Raw genomic sequence first — 18,386 nt, 5'->3', positions numbered from 1 at the left:
TCTTCTCCAGGTTGAACCCCCCCAACTCTCTCAGCCTGTCCTCATAAGGGAGGTGCTCCAGCCTCCAATAATTTTTGTGGCCTCCTCTGGACCCACTTGAGCAGGTCCATGTCTGTCTTATGCTGGTGGCCCAAGAGCCGGACACAGCACTGCAGGGGGGGGTGTCTCACAAGAGCAGAGCAGAGGAGAATCACAGAATCATCTAGGTTGGAAAAGACCTTAAAGATCATCCAGCCCAACCATGAACCTCACACTGACTGTTCTCAACTCCACCAGATCCCTCAGCGCTGGGTCAACCCGACTCTTCAACACCTCCAGGGATGGGGACTCCACCCCTGCCCTGGGCAGCCCATTCCAACGCCCAGCAACCCCTTCTGGAAAGAAATACTTCCTAAGAGCCAGTCTAAACTTGCCCTGGTGCAACTTGAGGCCATTATTTCTTGTCCTATCACTCGTTACTTGGTTAAAGAGACTCATTCCCAGTTCTCTGCAACCTCCTTTCAGGTAGCTGTAGAGGGCGATGAGGTCTCCCCTCAGCCTCCTCTTCTCCAGACTAAACAACGCCAGTTCCCTCAGCCGCTCCCCATCAGACCTGTGCTCCAGACCCTGCACCAGCTTCGTTGCCCTTCTTTGGACACATTCAAGTAATTCAATGTCCTTTTTGTAGTGAGGGGCCCAAAACTGAACACAGTAATCGAGGTGCAGCCTCACCAGTGCCGAGTACAGGGGTAAGATCCCTTCCCTGTCCCTGCTGACCACACTATTTCTGATACAAGCCAGGATGCCATTGGCCTTCTTGGCCACCTGGGCACATTGCTGGCTCATGTTCAGCCGGCTGTCAGTCAGCAACCCCTGGTCCCTCTCTGACTGGCAGCTCTCCAGCCACTCCTCCCCAAGCCTGTAGCGCTGCTGGGGGTTGTTGTGGCCCAAGTGCCACACCTGGCATTTGGCCTTAGTGAAGCTCCTGCAGTTGGCCTCAGCCCACCGCTCCAGCCTGTCCAGGTCTCTCTGCAGAGCCTCCCTACCCTCGAGCCGATCAACACTCCCACCCAGCTTGGTGTCATCTGCAAACTTACTGAGGGTGCACTCGATCCCCTTGTCTAGATCATCAATAAAGATGTTAAACAGGAGTGGCCCCAAAACCGAGCCCTGGGGGACACCACTCGTGACCGGCCGCCAACCGGATTTAACTCCATTCGCGACAACTCTTTGGGCCCGGCCATCCAACCAGTTTTTTACCCAGCAAAGCGTGTGCCCATCCAAGTCATGAGCAGCCAGTTTTGCCAGGAGAATGCTGTGGGAAACAGTGTCAAGGGCCTTACTGAAGTCAAGGTAGACAACATCCACAGCCTTTCCCTCATCCAATAAGCGGGTCGCCCTCTCGTAGAAGGAGATCAGGTTTGTCAAGCAGGAAATCCCCTCCCTCGACCTGCTGACCACACTTCTCTTGATGCAGCCCAGGACACGGGTGGCTTTCTGGGCTGTGAGCACACATTGCTGGCTCATAGTGTGTTTTCCATTCACTAACACCCCCAAGTCCTTCTCCTCGGGGCTGCTCTCCATCCACTCCTCGCCCAGCCTGTATTTATGCTTGGGATTGCCCTGACCCATGGGCAGGACCTTGCACTTGGCCTTGTTGAACTCCACGAGGTTTGCACAGGCCACCACTCCAGCCTGTCCAGGTCCCTCTGGATGGCACATCCCTCCAGCATGTCGGCCATACCACACAGCTTGGTGTCATGGGCAAAATTGTTGAAGGTGCCTCAATCCCACTGTCCATGTCTCCAACAAATGCCTTAAATAAGTTTCATATCAGACAAGGACGCCCACCTTTCTTTTCTCCCAAACATAGGGGACCAGCATAGCCCCTACACAATTGCAGTTCTGCATGTCTCATATTACATTCAATATAAGTGCATGTAGTCTGAGCAGTAATGGAGTCTGACAACAAAGCTTTAAAGAGGCAGTAAGAACGATGATCAACGACACGTCCATACGGCAACTCACCCGATCACCGATAGCAAACACTGGATCATAAGAGATGCCATGTCTTTGGTGGGCTGCCAGGGACACTTGGTGTCTGGGTCATTTGGCAGCAACAGCCACTTGTGGAAATGCCTTTTGAATGTGAGCAAGAGTCACGCCACCCCTTGACTCCACCAGCAGCAGTGTGATTTGAGAGAGTCGTACCTTACAGGAATAGCACAGACAGCTCTCTGCCTACACTGCTGCTGTCGGTCAGAGGCGGGGTGTCAGCAGTCTGTCTACACTGCCAATACTGGTCAAGGGGCAGGGTGTCAGGAGACAGGGTGTCAGCGCACCTTTTTTAAGCGAGAAGAGACAACCACCTCCCCTCTGGAATATTTCATGTTGGAGGTCCTTGATCACTCAGATGAATATAATTTACTACCAGGAAGACTATGTAAAGAGGTTGACTCTGACTGGGACATTTGTTTCAGATATACTGCAACACACAAGCATACCCCAGCAGAGTCCCTTAATCCAATTTACAGACAAATGAAAAAGAACCTGAATAATTTTGTGCTTTGCTTCAGCAGTTTCTATGGTTCCTGCTATTGAACATGCTTTGGGGCTTCAGCGTACTGGGTATTGTTCCAGGTTGAAGACTTTAAAGCAGTACTGATTATTTCTTTCATTTCTAGATGGATGCATTCTGGATGCTGATACCACAGGCTACAAGAAAGTACTGCTATTATTGTGATAGCTTATGCATAGAAAGCTAGCAGCCTAAATAAGAGATCATTAATTTTGAGGACAGATAGGAGCAATAAGATAGGTTTCTTAAGCTTCTGGTACTGCAGGGCAACCAAAAAGTTATTAATTACTTGGCTACATTAATTATTTCCCCAATCTATCTTCCTTAACGATATGGAATACATAGTGCCTTAAGTTGCCATTGCTGGCTCATCATTTTTCTTCTAAAATAGTCAGCAGGATATCAGGGAATAGCACATCAATCATGTTTGGACTGGAACCACCAGAAATCATAAATGTTTTGGATTCTAAACCTATTGTCTTGAAACTCAGGCAAAATTCGCAGGTATAAAGAGCAGATATTATTTTTAAAAGAATATTCATAATAGGTTTTAATAAGGTTTTGAGTAACTAAGCAGTTGCCAAGTTCGGTAAAGGACATACAACTGAAATTGGTGAAGGAATTATAGTAGGTTGCCTTAATGTATTATTTATTGTTTGCATAGATTCAGTAACTATTTCTGACTACCTACTGATCCCATTCATGAATGTCACAACAACAATTAACAAAACCATTCTCTAAGCAGCTGCATCCTGGCTCCATTAGCCAAGAAGGAAATGCATACAGTCTATGCACACTTTCAGTAGTTCATTCTACATTTACAAAAACTGATTATTGTGATATTTTCATAAGATAATTTAAAAATAAATTCCTTGGGTTTATCTTTAAAAAAAATGAAGCGGACATACTAGGAAACATTTTACTGGTCAAAGGACAAAAACATTAATTTAATTGAAATGAAATATCTTAAGCAGTGATATACAGACGCAAAGAAATATTCAATTAATTTTGTTATTCCTCTTTCATCTGTTAGTCAGAAGACTATTATTTCTGATGTAATTCTTGTTGCTCTTTCAAAGGACTTCGACAGCAGAAATGAAGTGTTTAAAAAAACCTTTGTTTCAATACTTGAAAGACTCACATAAAATCTGGACAGGCAACAAATGAAAACGTATCAAAAAAATACCATGAAAATAAATATAGAAATCTTGATTAGAGTTGATTAAAGGTATTTTATCATTTGAATGGGAGCTCTAACTTCACATCACACAAGCTTGTTCAATAAACCCATCAAAGTATTACAAGAACAAAAAGCTACCAGTATCCTCAGCACTAAAAAATGACTTGCTCATGTCATTTCTGCCAACAAATTACTCAGCACACTTACAGCCTAAATTTACCTCTGTTATTTCTCTCACAATGGAGCTTGTTTCCTCTTGTGTGCCTAAAAAGAAACATAATGCTAAGGGTGTCATTTCACATTCAGGTAAAGCCTCAAAGACACACCCGTCACAAAGTCCTGCCTTTCATAGCACGTTGGGAGTCAGGTTCCTCCCACCCAGCCTTGTGTTTACTCCAGCGCTTGTACAGATGAGCGTTGGTTCAGAGCCACTGATCCAACTGGAAGCTCACACTTCATAAAATGAGTCTGTGAGCTGATGCAATTCACAACTGAAGAAAGGGAGATAAATATGTAGATGATGTTGGGTAAGAGAAAGCTGGAGGACAGGCCTATTCCTTTCTATGGCAGCACAGCCTTAGGTCACCTTCAGTCAGTTTGGAAACTGCCACTTATCCCGACCACGTTATATAAAACAGGAGTTGAAATGCTTCCTCTGAAAGTATTAATGAGGAATGGATATGAAATGTTTTAAATATCCAAACATACAGATCTGCCAAGTACCAGTAAGTAACAAAGTTTCAGTGAAGAGAAGCAAAATAGATGAAAAAATATAGAAATGTTTTGTAAAGCTTACAGGTAAATATGGCTAATAGAAGAAGGTGTTTTAGAACTATTATAACTAAATCACACTTTGAAAGGCAATCACACACTGGCAATGAATCAGGACACTGCTCTTGAGACCAAGACTTTCTGACTGATGCAAAGTTTGTGGCAATAACTTTGTTACTGAAAATCCACTCATTCTCCCTAAATAAGTTCTCCTATCCAACTCAGTTATTACCTTAATATACGAGGAACTTATTCACAAAACAACATAACTCAATACACAGGAAGGCGACTGTACTTTTACCTGTGGTAATTCATTCATGCACAAGCATCACTGTTATAAAATTGAACGAGATTCTTTTCTTAAATGTTCTTGCAAGTAATATCCCTCATAAGCCAACATTATAAAAGGCTGCAATGCTGCAATAAAGATTAAATTTTTGTTCTGGCAACAGGCTCTATCTGGACAAAAATATCTTTTGAAGTCTGTGACTACAATGCTGTGACATTTAACGATATCTGTCCAAAGGAAAAATAATTTATGAAATCCTATGCTACACAGCTTCAAAGGACATTACTTTCTTTAAAAGAAAAGGAAGAAGTGTCTTTAGATGGAACATTTGCAGGTTTGGCTATTAAGACTTGTTTAGAAAGCAATGTTTACCCTCAGCTGGAATCAATGTACTCTAGTTTTTGGAATTCCCCCCCCTGAACTAGACTTGTCATGCATGTAAAGTCCCTTTTTGTAAGAGTTGTGTTGACACAACCAACTGCAGAGTGAACTTGTGAGAGCAGAGTTTCATGCTGAGAGAGAATGGTTGATTGCTACAGTGCAAGCTCATGAAAAGAAAGAAAATGTGACAGAATGATAAAAGCTTTTTCACTGTTTGACCCCTCACCTATTCCTGAATTTCTGCTGTGACTTTTCATTTGCTCACTTGCATGTCTTAGCCCAAGGAGACAATTCTTGAACTCTCTGAAACACAGAGGAATTTGAGGGTTCTCCATGTCACAAACGCACACTTTCTAAATCACATTGCTCTTTTTATACCCAGGTATAAACGAACTTAACAAACACCAGTTCAGCTCCTAGGCAGAATAGTAATTTTTCAAACTTAGTTTACCGCCATTCCATGAAAAAATAGCTGGATTTATTTTTCTTATTGGTTATGTTTGGTACCCTCCTATCTGAGCATGTTGCAAACAAATGCAAGCAGCATTTCAGAAGAGATACAATGTTTTGAATGGAAAAGCCCTTCTGTGCCTGCCATTCTCTGATGCCATCCTTGCTATACAACACTAGGATGCACTATCACTGTCAATAGAACGTGCCTGAAGTTTTCCACTAGCCCAACCAAAGACAGAAAAGTCCACGACATGAAACATTATGCTTTACATAAACCAGAAGCAGACTTTCTCATCCTTCTTTTCAAGCTCATTCAACACTTTTCCTTCATTAATGTGGAAGATGATTTAAACAGGTAGAACAAATCCCTTCTTCCACTTAAAAAAAAAAAAAAAAGAAAAATCTAAAGGGTACTGAATGGTTCAGTGAATTTGCAAAGGGTTTAAATCACCAGTTCCAATCTAGATGTGAATGCTAATCTTATGGTGAATTCTGCTAGATCATATGAATGCTGCTTGTTACAGAGCTTCACCAATGCAGCATTTACTGCAGAATTGGTCAACAACTTTGATTACCGATACTCAAGTTTAGGGAAACATCTACTGAAGAAGCAGAAACAGAACTCAAATCCCCCCCAAATCAGGCCTTCCCTTCCTGGAAAAGTTCTCATGAAAGAGGGCAAAGAAATTCCCTAATAGCAACCCCTAAATCAGGAGAGTTGGCACTAAGAGTTTAAAGCTATTTCCTATCCTTCCCTATTTCTCACAAGAAGCTTGCCAACAGACTTCTGCCCTTGTTTGTCCTCAAGCACAGCAACCAGAAATTCCTCAGTCAAGACATACCTGTTTTCATTCAACATCTATATGGAAAAGCCATTAGCCATAATAGTCTCAAACAGTTTTGCTATCTATAGTTCACTTCAGGAATCAGTACAGGATGTTACAGCCATGCTCCCTCAGCCATTACTACAGAGTTTCACCTTCTCTTGAATTCTCAGAAATGGGACTCAGTCTAGTAATGTTGTTTGCACATGAAACAAAGCTGGGTGGAGTGACTGACACACCAGAGGGTTGTGCTGTCATGCAGAGGGACCTCAACAAACTATAGAAATAGTCCAAGAGGAACCTCAGGAAGTTCAACAAAGGGAGTACAAAGTCGTGCACTTGGGGAGGAACAACCCCATGCACAGGGGAGTGACTGGCTGAAAAGCAGCTCTGCAGAAAAAGACATGGGAGTCCTGGAAAACAAATGGAATATGAGTCAGCAGTGTGCGAGGGACTGGAGTATCTGACAGACAAGGAGAGAATGAGAGCTGGGACTGTTCAGACTGGAAAAGAGAAGGGAAAAAAAATCTTAATTTGAATGGGTTAAAATTTCCTTCTTGACAGAAATTAGTGCTCTTGTGCTCTGCAAATTATGTACATAAATGAGTTTTATTCTTACATAACACACTGTTTCTCCTTTTCTGAGTCATAGTTGCTCACTTCACTCAGTATGCTTTTGTTTTTAAATTAACAGTATGGCATTAAGTGGATTCCTTTACTTTGAACACTGTCATCAACAATAAAGTTTCTGCAGACCAAATTTATGCCCTCCAATTCAATGATGTAAATCCACTTTCTTTTGATTATTCTTCATTTGCACCTGTGTCCAGCCTCAAAGTATTGAGAATGCTGCTCAAATTTACCTGACTTGGTTCACAAATCTGTTGCAGCTGTATATGAAGAAAAAGAATACACCATGTAGTCTCTAAGCTACATCACTTCCGAAAAAACTAATTTATTAACTGAACAAAATACCTGCTATCGATATCATCGATGCTTTAATAATGTAATACAATAATGATATGATTTGGAGTTACTTTTCAAACGGAACTTTAGTCTAAACAAGTGACAAAAAAAAACAGTTTAGTTGTTATTATATGAAACAACACACACCCCAAAAAATTATAAAATAGCAACAGCTCTGAATTCCTCATTGCAATTATCTGGGCCACTCTTGCATTCTCTGCACACACTATTTCTTCTGAAAAAGTATTGTTTCAAATACCAGGCTTCACAAATGGAATCATGCAAATGGTTATCCTGATCTAGTATCTGATACTTCAAAATATGTAAGAAAACCTCTAGAAAGGCATCTATTCAGCAAAGCTTACCCCTCAAAAAGAAGTACTCTCCATTACCCCAACCAGGAATATGATCCTTCTGAAATATGCCAGGATTACTTCTTAAAATATTCTGATTACTTCTTAAAATATTCTGTATATCCTTTTCTAAGTACATGTGGGGTTATTATTCGGGTAATTCCTATTTGGTTTTATGATACATATATTTATGCATTTATAAAGACATGGCTTTTCATTCCTTTCTCCACCATATACGCTAAACATATGTTATTTCATAAAAGTACTTAATTGTCTTGGAACGCATGGCCTCTGCCATACTCTTTAACTATATCTGTTAGGGAGTCTTGCATGCATTGCATTTAAAAAAATTATTTACCAAAAAAATCAAATCAGGAAGTCCATTTTTCTTCTTCTACTGTCATGCTTAGTGCTTCATGAAAATCCTCACAATACTAAAAAGCGGTCAGTATTTATACAGCTCCACAAGGATCTTGCAGGAATATTACATATGTACTAAGCGTGCCCAGATACTTTCTGAGGTATACAAAACATCCCATACACACTGAGAACCATGTTTTCAATGACTTTGCGCAAAAGAGAAACAAGCTCTTAGAAAAATGAAGCCTTCACACCTTTGCTTGAAATTGCAAAAAATAAACATTATGTAAGCACACTGCTGGCAAATGACAACTGTACATCATTTTTCCCATCCATGTTCTACAACATGTAGCATCTGATGGCCATAACCCAAATAACCGAGACATTCTTCAGAGAGGAAGGAATAACATGCTACAGGAAGGCACTCCAGCATAATCACTTTCCTCATTGTGCATTGATTTACATAGTTAGACTATTTTCCCTTTAAATCTTGCTTGTTTATGAGTCCCATATTCTCCTCTTGTACAATATCTTTACATATACATAGTATACATTATAATAGTATAACTGTGCAAATAATTAAATAAAATATTTATATATATATTTTTTCCTGCAATCATGATTACTGCATCATCCGTTAGTTCTTAGGATTTCCCGCGTTCTTTCTCCATTAGTGTCCTTTCCACCATTTAGCCTGAACCTGTGTAACATAATTGAAGTCTCTCTACACACACTTTGTTTCACGTATTAGTAACTGTAAGCTGTAATGCTCACCAGATTCCTTGAACTAAAGTCTGGTTTATTATTTCCTGCAAACTGAAAAGAAAAAAGAACATAACTTAAGGAAAACTGACAAAAGAATATTCCCTCTGTGGAAACGATGTCAGTTTCTGATATACCAAAGCCCGTCTTCCATGAAACTTAAGGAACTATTTTTCAATTTTTTTCATTGTATTTGAAACTTCTACTGCAAAAGAAAGTCCCGCCAATCTTTACAAGTCCACTGTCTATGTAAGGTTATTAAGACTGAAACTAGAAAGGGGGGGGGGGGGGGGGGGGGACACACGACAAAATAGTTTTCAGTTATTTTTTTGAAACCTGCTTCTACACCTAAGTTTGTCTCCCTAACTTGTATAAAACCTCAGCCTAACAGATTTTTAGTTTCTTCAGCGATTTAGGGATATCCAAGTACATTAAGCTTCTATGTTAGAGAAAACCTTTGGTAACCTAACATCTACTCAAAACAAACCATTTCGTGGTTCTTTTTTGTTCTTTTCTAGGTATGGAATTTTCATTCTACTTTGCATTCTTACTGCATTTATAACTTTTTAATGAAAAAAGGGTTTGGTCATTCAGTTTGACAACCAAGCCAACACCGTATATAGCATATTTCAAGAATGTGAGGAAATCACAGGGGTTTTTTAATCTATAAGGATTTTATTCAGGATGAACTAAGAATTTTCTTTTTGAGAGTTGAACTTAGACACTAACATGACAGGAAGTGACAGCAGTAATTAATAGCTAGTGGGAGCAAAAGTCATTTAGAAATATAAGAAACTGAGAATACTTAAACTGACTTCATCCAGAGAAAGATAAAAGACTAGTTTACAGAAATATGGCATGAATTGCATTTACATTTAATATCATCTACTTTTGTTACACCTTCCCCTTCCTCTACTTCTAAAGGAAATACTGACAAAATTGCTATTTGTTGGACTTCTGGAAATGGATTTACAACTAAAATTGCAAATTATAACCTTTATTTTCTGCTTATTTACATCTCAGTAAAGAAGTCATCTGCTCCAGAACACTGTGCATCTCTTGACCGCTCAACAGCTAGAGAAAAAGTATCACAAGCATTTTTAATTATTTTTTACAAAGTGTAAGAAAGAAAAGTAGGTCAAAAAACGAGACTCAGAAATGGTAGGTACGATTTGAAATTCCTTCAGTTATTTGCATAACCAGCCAATATGTTTTAATGATTGCGGTTATGAGATTATATAAATTCATGAAGAATATATATTTATTAACGCATATACTCAGGACTCTTACTCTTCCCCAATTAGAATGTCAGGTGAACATTTCAGCTGAAAGAAAATGAATTGTGAGCTAAAGATGAGCAGTTCTGTCTCACCTGACTTACTCATGTGAAGAGCCTCTAATAGACATTGTGGGGTGCATGCATTAAATTAGAAACCACACCATTGATTTTTTTCAAAATTCCTTTAAATAAAAAGGAAGAAGAAAAGGTTAATTAAGTTCCTCCATGCAATTCTATTAAGAATATCCACAGTTACTGTAGCATGAGGAGGATATTTAATTCAAAAAAAAAAAAAAAAAAAAAAAGGAAGGAAGAGGCCCTATTGAAATATACAGCTAGTCAATCAGAATGGCTGAACAGCTGTGGTCGCTTTAATGCAATGCAGACTGATAATATTATATCAAAAAAACTCCCCTAACGAACAAAATAAACAAACTTTCTGCCCAAAAGTATGTTACAGAAAGCCTCATAACCTAATATACAAGTATGAGTTGGTAATATACAATACTTTTTTGTTTTATCATCAAAATCCAGTATTTTGTAATATGAAGCAGCATTTGACAATATGAGTAATATATCTGTAACTTGATATACTGGCCTACCGGGGGTTTGTTATTTGGATTTCTAGCTTGACCAATTGTCTCAAAATAAAATAAACCTTCTCAAAATTTGTTAAGAAATACATTATTTTCGCAGACATTATGGAGGCTTTTACAAAATGTGTATTTCACTTTCTGCTCTCTCACAGGTATGCTGTGCTAATTCTGTCAGAGCAGAAAGTGCTTACAGTGCTCTTTGCAAATTTAAATATGGTCTTAAATTAAAAAAATGATCTACAGAGATTTACTAAAGATGTATTTGCACAATCCAAACACTATCAATTTTTAAATTGTATCTTAATAAGAACAGAATGTGTTGATTTTTAACATCTAAAAATAATAATAAAAAAAATTGATGCAGCTATATGAAATATTTTCCTGTATACATTTTTCTTGTTTAATTCTCCAAAACTATTTAATATCCTCCTGATACAGGTGTACTTCACAGAGTATAAACTAAAAGCAAAACACTTATTTTGTAACCAGAGAGCAGAGAAGGCTGAAAGCAAGTATCAACAGTCTGCAAATAAAAGTTTTTCATATTTGATTCCAGATTTTATTAACTGCTTCAATTTAGCCTGGCCAAGACATGGTACTTCATTGAAAAGAGTGGAACTGACTCAAAAGATTAATTACAGTAAAATTATCCTAATCTGTCATAAACTCTGATATAGGAGTAAGAGGAAGTAATTTGCTTCAGTAAAAAGCAATGATCACCAAAGCATGAAAATTAACACTTCACAGAGGTAGATATTAAATGAGAAATATTAGCTGCATCAGCATATTGGAGACAATTATAAACTGCAGAGGACTTCTAAGACTGAGAAATACTAGAGTTTATTATGATAAAGTCAATTTTATCATTCAGTAAATGCTCACTTTGTGAATTTAGCACTGTATTTCTTTCTCCTCAAAGGTAAATTGCATTACTGCTTTACAGAATTTATACCATTTTTGTTTCCTTTATGCATTATTGCTTACTTTATCTCATGGAAACTTATTAATACACAGAAGGCAAAAAATCACTGAGTATCACTTTATTTTATTACTTACTTTGAGTACACATACAACACCTGACATACGCTCTTCAGAAATTATATTAGACAAAAAGATTTTTTTTATCAGTTTCAGTCAGTGGGCACTTATGAGCAGATGAGAGCTTTTTTTTTTTTTTTTACAAAGAGAAATAAATATAAAAATATTAGTATAACTACACAGTGAAGATACTCTGGCTTTACATTCTTGTATTACAGAATAAATTCAACCCAAAGATTTTATAACCACTAGCATTCATACTGAAAGGTACTAATGCATCATTATGATCTAGCAGGTTGCTCGCTGTGTTTTAAAGCCTTTCACACTACATTAACCTTTTGTACCTCAAGTATTTATGACCTCATAAGTAAGTATTTATCAAACTGAAAGCTCATATACAGTACTGTATTTTAGCTATCATTGTTTAGGAACACTTGTAATTTCTTTTTGCCTGAATTTAAAATCACTTTGGTATACAGTCCATATTTTTAACAAAACCATTAATGCAAAGTAAAACTCTTTTTCCGCTATCCATGAAAATTACCCGACACAAAATTACCAAAATGCCTCAAATATAGTCTCATGCCAATGTGAAGAAAGCCTTCTCATGCAAATTTTATTCTAAAACAAAGTAAGAATTTTTTAGAAACAGCGAATGTATTTGTTATGCTTTCTGCAATATTCCACAGTGTACTGTAGCAAAACAATACTTGGAAGTACTCCTGGTACAAGAATCATTGCAATTACTGAAGTCATAGATTCTCCAGCTACATAACAAAATAAAACACACAGAATATAGCAATTCAGGCAGTATGTATGCTGTGTTAAATGTCCCCATGCCATATGCATAGCCACATTTGAGAAAAAAACTGCAGTTGATTAATGCATTGTACAAATATTGTGCAAATACAGTGCTGCTTGCAAATATTTTTCCTGGCAAATCAGTATGAAATGTGAGGTACTGAAAGGTACCATGAGCAAGGCGAAATTGTAAGCTTACAAACATTCTCATAAAATTTATGGCTAACAAACACCACTGCATAAGCTGAGCATATCTCCGAGAGAAACAATGCCTGTCTAAACCTGTCGTTTCTTTGCTCTCTATCAGGGGTGTGTGGCAGGGTAAAGCATTATCGTCCTATCCACAGCACCTGAGTGATGGCAAAAAGAAAAAAAGGGCGGGGAGGGGGGAGGAAAGAAAGACTATAGGAAAAAATGCTTCAGGAAGGGAAAAAGGGTATCTGCTGCTGTTACCATCCTCTGCACACTTATGCAGAGACAATGGTTGAAAGAACAAGAATTCAAGTCTCAACCTCCAAAGGATTTCTGCTTGCTGGTAATCATACTGAGATATAGATTGGCCTTGCCTGCTGCATTTATTATGGAAAAAAACCCTCAAACTCAGAGTTACTGAGGTGCTTTGCACTCTGTAGTGCCCTTCTCCAACAAAATGCTGCCTGCCAGTCAGCCCCCCTTCCCCAGTCATGCTCCTTGTCCATATTGAGATATCCTGCCACCCTTCTTGCAGCTTTCTCAAGACTTTGCAGTGTAGGTTTTAAACTCAACAACCCAGTAAATCAAAGGCCAGTTTTCAGCCTCCCTGTCTCTTGATAGCCACAGGCCCCTGTATTTGTAAAGTTAAATAATGCAGGAGACACCTTCATATTTAGCATGTTACAGGGAGTTTTAGAACCTTGTCACCTGACCTTTGCCATGATCCTGGCAGCACTCATGTTCCTCATATCATTTCATGCCCCATCTTTGACTCCTCAATCCCATCTCTCTGTGGAAGAGAGCTGGAAACTATGCCAAAGCAAAGGAGCAGATGCATCTTGTCACAGTTATGTGGTAGCATCCCATCACATATCCCAAGGAAGGGGTGCAGGTGGACAAAGAGATGTTAACTTCACATGGTCTGCACGGCATGTCTGAAAGCTAAACCAAGCTGCAGAGTTTTACCTTTTGTAAAAAAAAAGATATACATTTCCTAAGTAAGAGTATTTACCAACTTTTTTTCTTATTCATACACCTGAAACATAGCATTCACACTAACCAAGCTTAGACTGTAATCTGTGCAACACTCAATGCTCCCAAAGCACACATCTGGTCAAAATGAAATTCAGCAAGAGCATTCTGTTGGTATGGGAAAAAGACTATCTCTCAGTCTAGACATTTAGGCTCTGGACAGCCAGCTTCTGAAACCTATTTTGTCACAGATTTGCCTCTGGCAGGTTATTTAAACTACTTGTACCCTACTTCCTCCGCTGCAAAAGGGGAAAAAACAATAATTGTAATTCAGCAAAATCTCACAAAACGGTCACAAGGATGAAATCGATCTTTTCATGAGATGTTTGGAGGGGATCGTCCTCCAAACTCAACAAGAAAGGAATAATCACGCTAGATTAAAGCAGTAACATCCCATTCAGAAATATCTCAGTCTTATGGTACTCCCAAATCTGAAGAACTTCTCAATATGAAGAAATACCTTTAGCATTTGAGGTCACAAGCCTGTAAGCTCTCTATCTCAAACTGCTTTATACTACCCCATGAGTGGTAGGAAATGTAATTCAACTTCCCTCATATAAGGAATCATCACCTGGTAAAATGTCAGAAATGTTAGAGAAAACAAAGAAAGGTCGCCTTGCATTCAAAATCAGATTAGAGCAGCCCTGTAATGCACCAATAGATTACCTTGTGCCCTCACAAGCTGCTACTAATATAAACCCCTTAGTCCCTCAGCTGCACCAAAGCAGACAACACGTTCTGGTCCTAAGGCAGTAACACAGCATGTCATACATCCTCCTTCAGTCACTGTGACATCTCTATGAGGAAAAAAACCACTATAAGATTTCATAACATTAGTTACATCTCTGTGACAAGGTAATTCATCAGCACCAACAAGCTTGTACAGTGCAATACTGAAGCCACATGTTATATTCCTGCAGCATTAACATCAGCTTCAGGTATTTTGTGTATTTTCCACTCAGCCTTTACTATACAGGAGAGTGGACAGTGAATTCATGACTACAAAGCTGAGACTGAAGCAAACAAAGAATAAAAACTTCTTCGAGCCCTCATAGCACTCAAAGGCCTTTCTTTTTGTGCTAAAATTGGCCTAAATATGCACTAAAGTGTTACTTTCACAAACCTAATCAGAAGAAGGTCAAGGTACAAAGGTATTTTACCAAATGTGAGAGCAACAAATTTGTCACCTGGACACTATTCAATTTGCCAGAAAGCCCACCTGTAAATAATGTAAATAGCAATTGGCATGTAATATCTATGCTTACTGAAAACTGCTGAATAAATACTGCATTTGTTCAGTAGGGCAAGGTGTTGCAAAGTGTTCCCCAAGGATTCTTATTTTCAACTAAATCTCCTAGTTTATTCCCATTTCTTCACCTGAAAAGTATAATCAAGAACAAATCCTTGTAGTAAATGCACAGTTTGTTGCAGGGGCAACAAACTCAGACAACCAGCACCAGCCAGCCTCGTTCCTCTCTTTTTGGTCCCAGCAGCAAGACCATACACCTGAGGACACACAGCTTTCCAGAAGAGAGTGGAGTATGCTTGCAATGCTCATTAAACCATAAATTGTAAAACAAATTCAGGTCTAGTCTCAACTCAGATGATTACTCTGAAACCTGTGGAATGACTATACTATACATGCAGCAACCTTCCTGTGAATGTCTTATGCAATAATGAGTAACTCCATGCTGAACAGAAATGTCTCCTGTTACTTGTAATGAAGACAAATTAGCATTCTTCAAGGAAAAAAACTGATAGACAGACAGATAGATGAAAATACAAAACTTGAATATTCAGGAATATGAGCCTCCTTCCTTCTGACTGAAGGCTAAAGGCTTAAAAGCACAGGAAACAGTACGTTCAATCAAAATAAAAAATACCAGGCTCCTAAATTATGCTAGCTAGCTGGTTCTAAATTTAGCAGGTCTAAATGATCAGTATCTGAAATATGTCAAACCAGCATGTCAAATCAATAATTCAATTAATTAGAAAGCTACTCAAATTTGGGCCAATACATTATGAGTGTTTAGGTTAAGGAAACTGGAGACACTGAGACTAGATTCAGTTTGCTACCTGAAAAGATTGTCTATAGAGGTATTAAACAGCTGGTGGTACTAGAAAGCAATTTTATATAGTGAGTGGCCAAGGCATACGTGATTAGTAGGGCTGCCACATTTCTCAGTGAGAAATGTGACATACAAAATGGCTTAATTTTACCATAGACAAGACTTGCTACACATGCATAGTTAGGATTATTAACATCATCTACATCAAGCACACAGTGAGTATATGCTGCATTTCTAGGCATGTGTATTATTATAGATTAGTTGGGAATCTTGACTTTGAAAACCCCCAGACAAATATCCCGAGTCCTCAAACTACATCTGGATAAAAGTTCTGGCAGAAAAATTAGATGCATTGGGCTAAGGTGAACACGTGGGAGCCTGAGCTATAGTAAATTTGCTGTCCTGAAAGTAGGTATTTGAAAAAAAACCAAAACACACCCCCCCCCGCCCACCCCAAAAAAGAAGCCAAACCACACCTGTGTTGAAAACAGAAGTATCTCTTAGAAGTAACATTAATGATAAAAAGAGAAGAACCTTGCTCTTTCCATTAGAAAGTGCAGAACAGAATCAGTGATTCAAACACTACTACCTTTGACTGAACATGTTTTGTCTATAAAACACATTAAAATCTTTGGAAAGTTGGCTTTGCTGTACATGTAAAAAGAGAAGTAACACGAGAAATGACTGCAAGTTTCTTTCAAGAGTGAGCAGAGAGATAAAAGGAATGGATCTGCAACACTTTCAACTCAGTGGGAAAAAAAAGAAAAGAGAGAGCCTAGCTCAAAAATGAGAGGAAGAAAATTCTAAAATTGGAAATGCTTGCTGGAGACAGGAAGAAGCCAATAGCAACATTTTATGCTGGTGTGAAAGTGCTTTTATTGCATGCGTGAGCCATTTCACAAGTACATGTACTGCCAGTCTGTATGTTAACTGCAGCAATTTTACAATGAGCGGAGCCTGCAGTGCTCCAAAGCGTTAGAACTACCAGTATATGCTCCAGATTACCTTCAAAACAAAATTTAAATAGCCCTAATGGTAACCGGTATTGGGTATCTTTGTGCACACCAGCAGGTACTGACATTTCAGCACAAGCTTGATGTTTCAATTAATGTGTACAACTCAACTGAACCGTCACCCATCAGCTTGTGCTAATGGCAAAATCTTATAATGCAAGTGTATTCAAACCCAACTATCCAGCAGCCCTGCATAAACCCAGGACAGGTAACTACACGGGTAACAGTAACTTCCGTAAGCAGTCCTATTTGATTATTATGAACACCAGTACATAACGCTTTCAGTTATAAGTGCTTGCAACACTTATCTTTGAGGTTACAACCATATTGTGTCACTAAAGTACTGTGTGTCAAGGTGCAAATTTACTGGGATATAGTATCGCCTCCTCCTGAGTATCAACCAATGCTCATGCATTAGAAATGATTCAACATCTACCTTAGAAACATGTTCAGTCCTTCAACTTCTAAATTTTTGATTTTGTAAATCAGAAAGAGGTATTAAAACCCCAGGAATTTAAGGAAGCTTCCTAAAAACCCCACTAATTGTGAAGTATTTTAAGCTCATCACTTTAAGGGATTACTGTAAAAGAAAAGTTCTTCAATTTGCTTTAAATCTACCTTTTAATCTGTTTTTATTTCTCTTTTATAGCCTTTACTTTTTAACACCCTCTAATATTTTTTTCCCAAACACACTGTCAAAACTTGAATACATTCTGTATTAAAAAGAGAAAAAAAGCGACATTCATATATAAAAACCGAAGCTCCACTATTTCTGCTGGTCCAGGTTAGGACAGTTTGCCGCCTGTCCCTGCCAGTTTTTCTTTAAAGAAAAAAAAAGGAAGAGCTTATGCATAACAACAAGGAAATACAAATATTCAGAGGTGAAACCTGGCATCTGTTTTATTACATTCGGTAACACTGCACTTGAAAACTATGTAAGAAAGGAAATGAAGGGGAGGGAATGTGTCCACAAGAAACCATGTTTCTCAGCACTACACAAGTATTTCCATAGACCTAAAACCAAAAGAACACGGACTGAGCAAATAGGCAACAGAATTGCTACATTTGCAAGTAAATGCAAAAGCTAAAAGCGTACTTCTCGAGTCTAAACTATTAATTTTTCCCTGATGTAAGTGAAAAAACTCAGAATTTCTTTTTGAATAGTTTCATGTTAAGATTAATACTTTTAAATATTTTAAGTAAATCGACATTTTATAACTATATTTTGTCAATAAATCTCTTTAAATAAGGGCAGCTGTAAGATAACATTTTTTGTAATATGAACATATTACAAAATATATCATGTAATTATGAAAAGCAAAATTAGGTGCCCCAGCATTATTATAACTCGAAAAGAGTAAATTCACATAGTTTCCATTAAGTTTTGTAGACATCCCTTATCTCACACATTATTTGTTTATAACCCACAAGATCTTTTAAGAACTGAAACTACCGCCACAGAAGCTTCAT

General features: G+C 38.3%; 1 protein-coding gene across 26 annotated transcripts in view; it reads right to left on the bottom strand.

Annotated features, from left to right (window-relative positions):
* LOC141919139 (RNA binding protein fox-1 homolog 1) overlaps positions 1–18,386 on the bottom strand; it is a 766,805-nt gene that overhangs the window by 116,055 nt on the left and 632,364 nt on the right. The window lies entirely within an intron of this gene.

Source organism: Strix aluco, unplaced genomic scaffold, assembly GCF_031877795.1.
Source record: "Strix aluco isolate bStrAlu1 unplaced genomic scaffold, bStrAlu1.hap1 H_1, whole genome shotgun sequence".
Lineage (NCBI taxonomy): Eukaryota > Metazoa > Chordata > Aves > Strigiformes > Strigidae > Strix > Strix aluco.
This window is presented reverse-complemented; position numbering and strand designations above follow the sequence as displayed.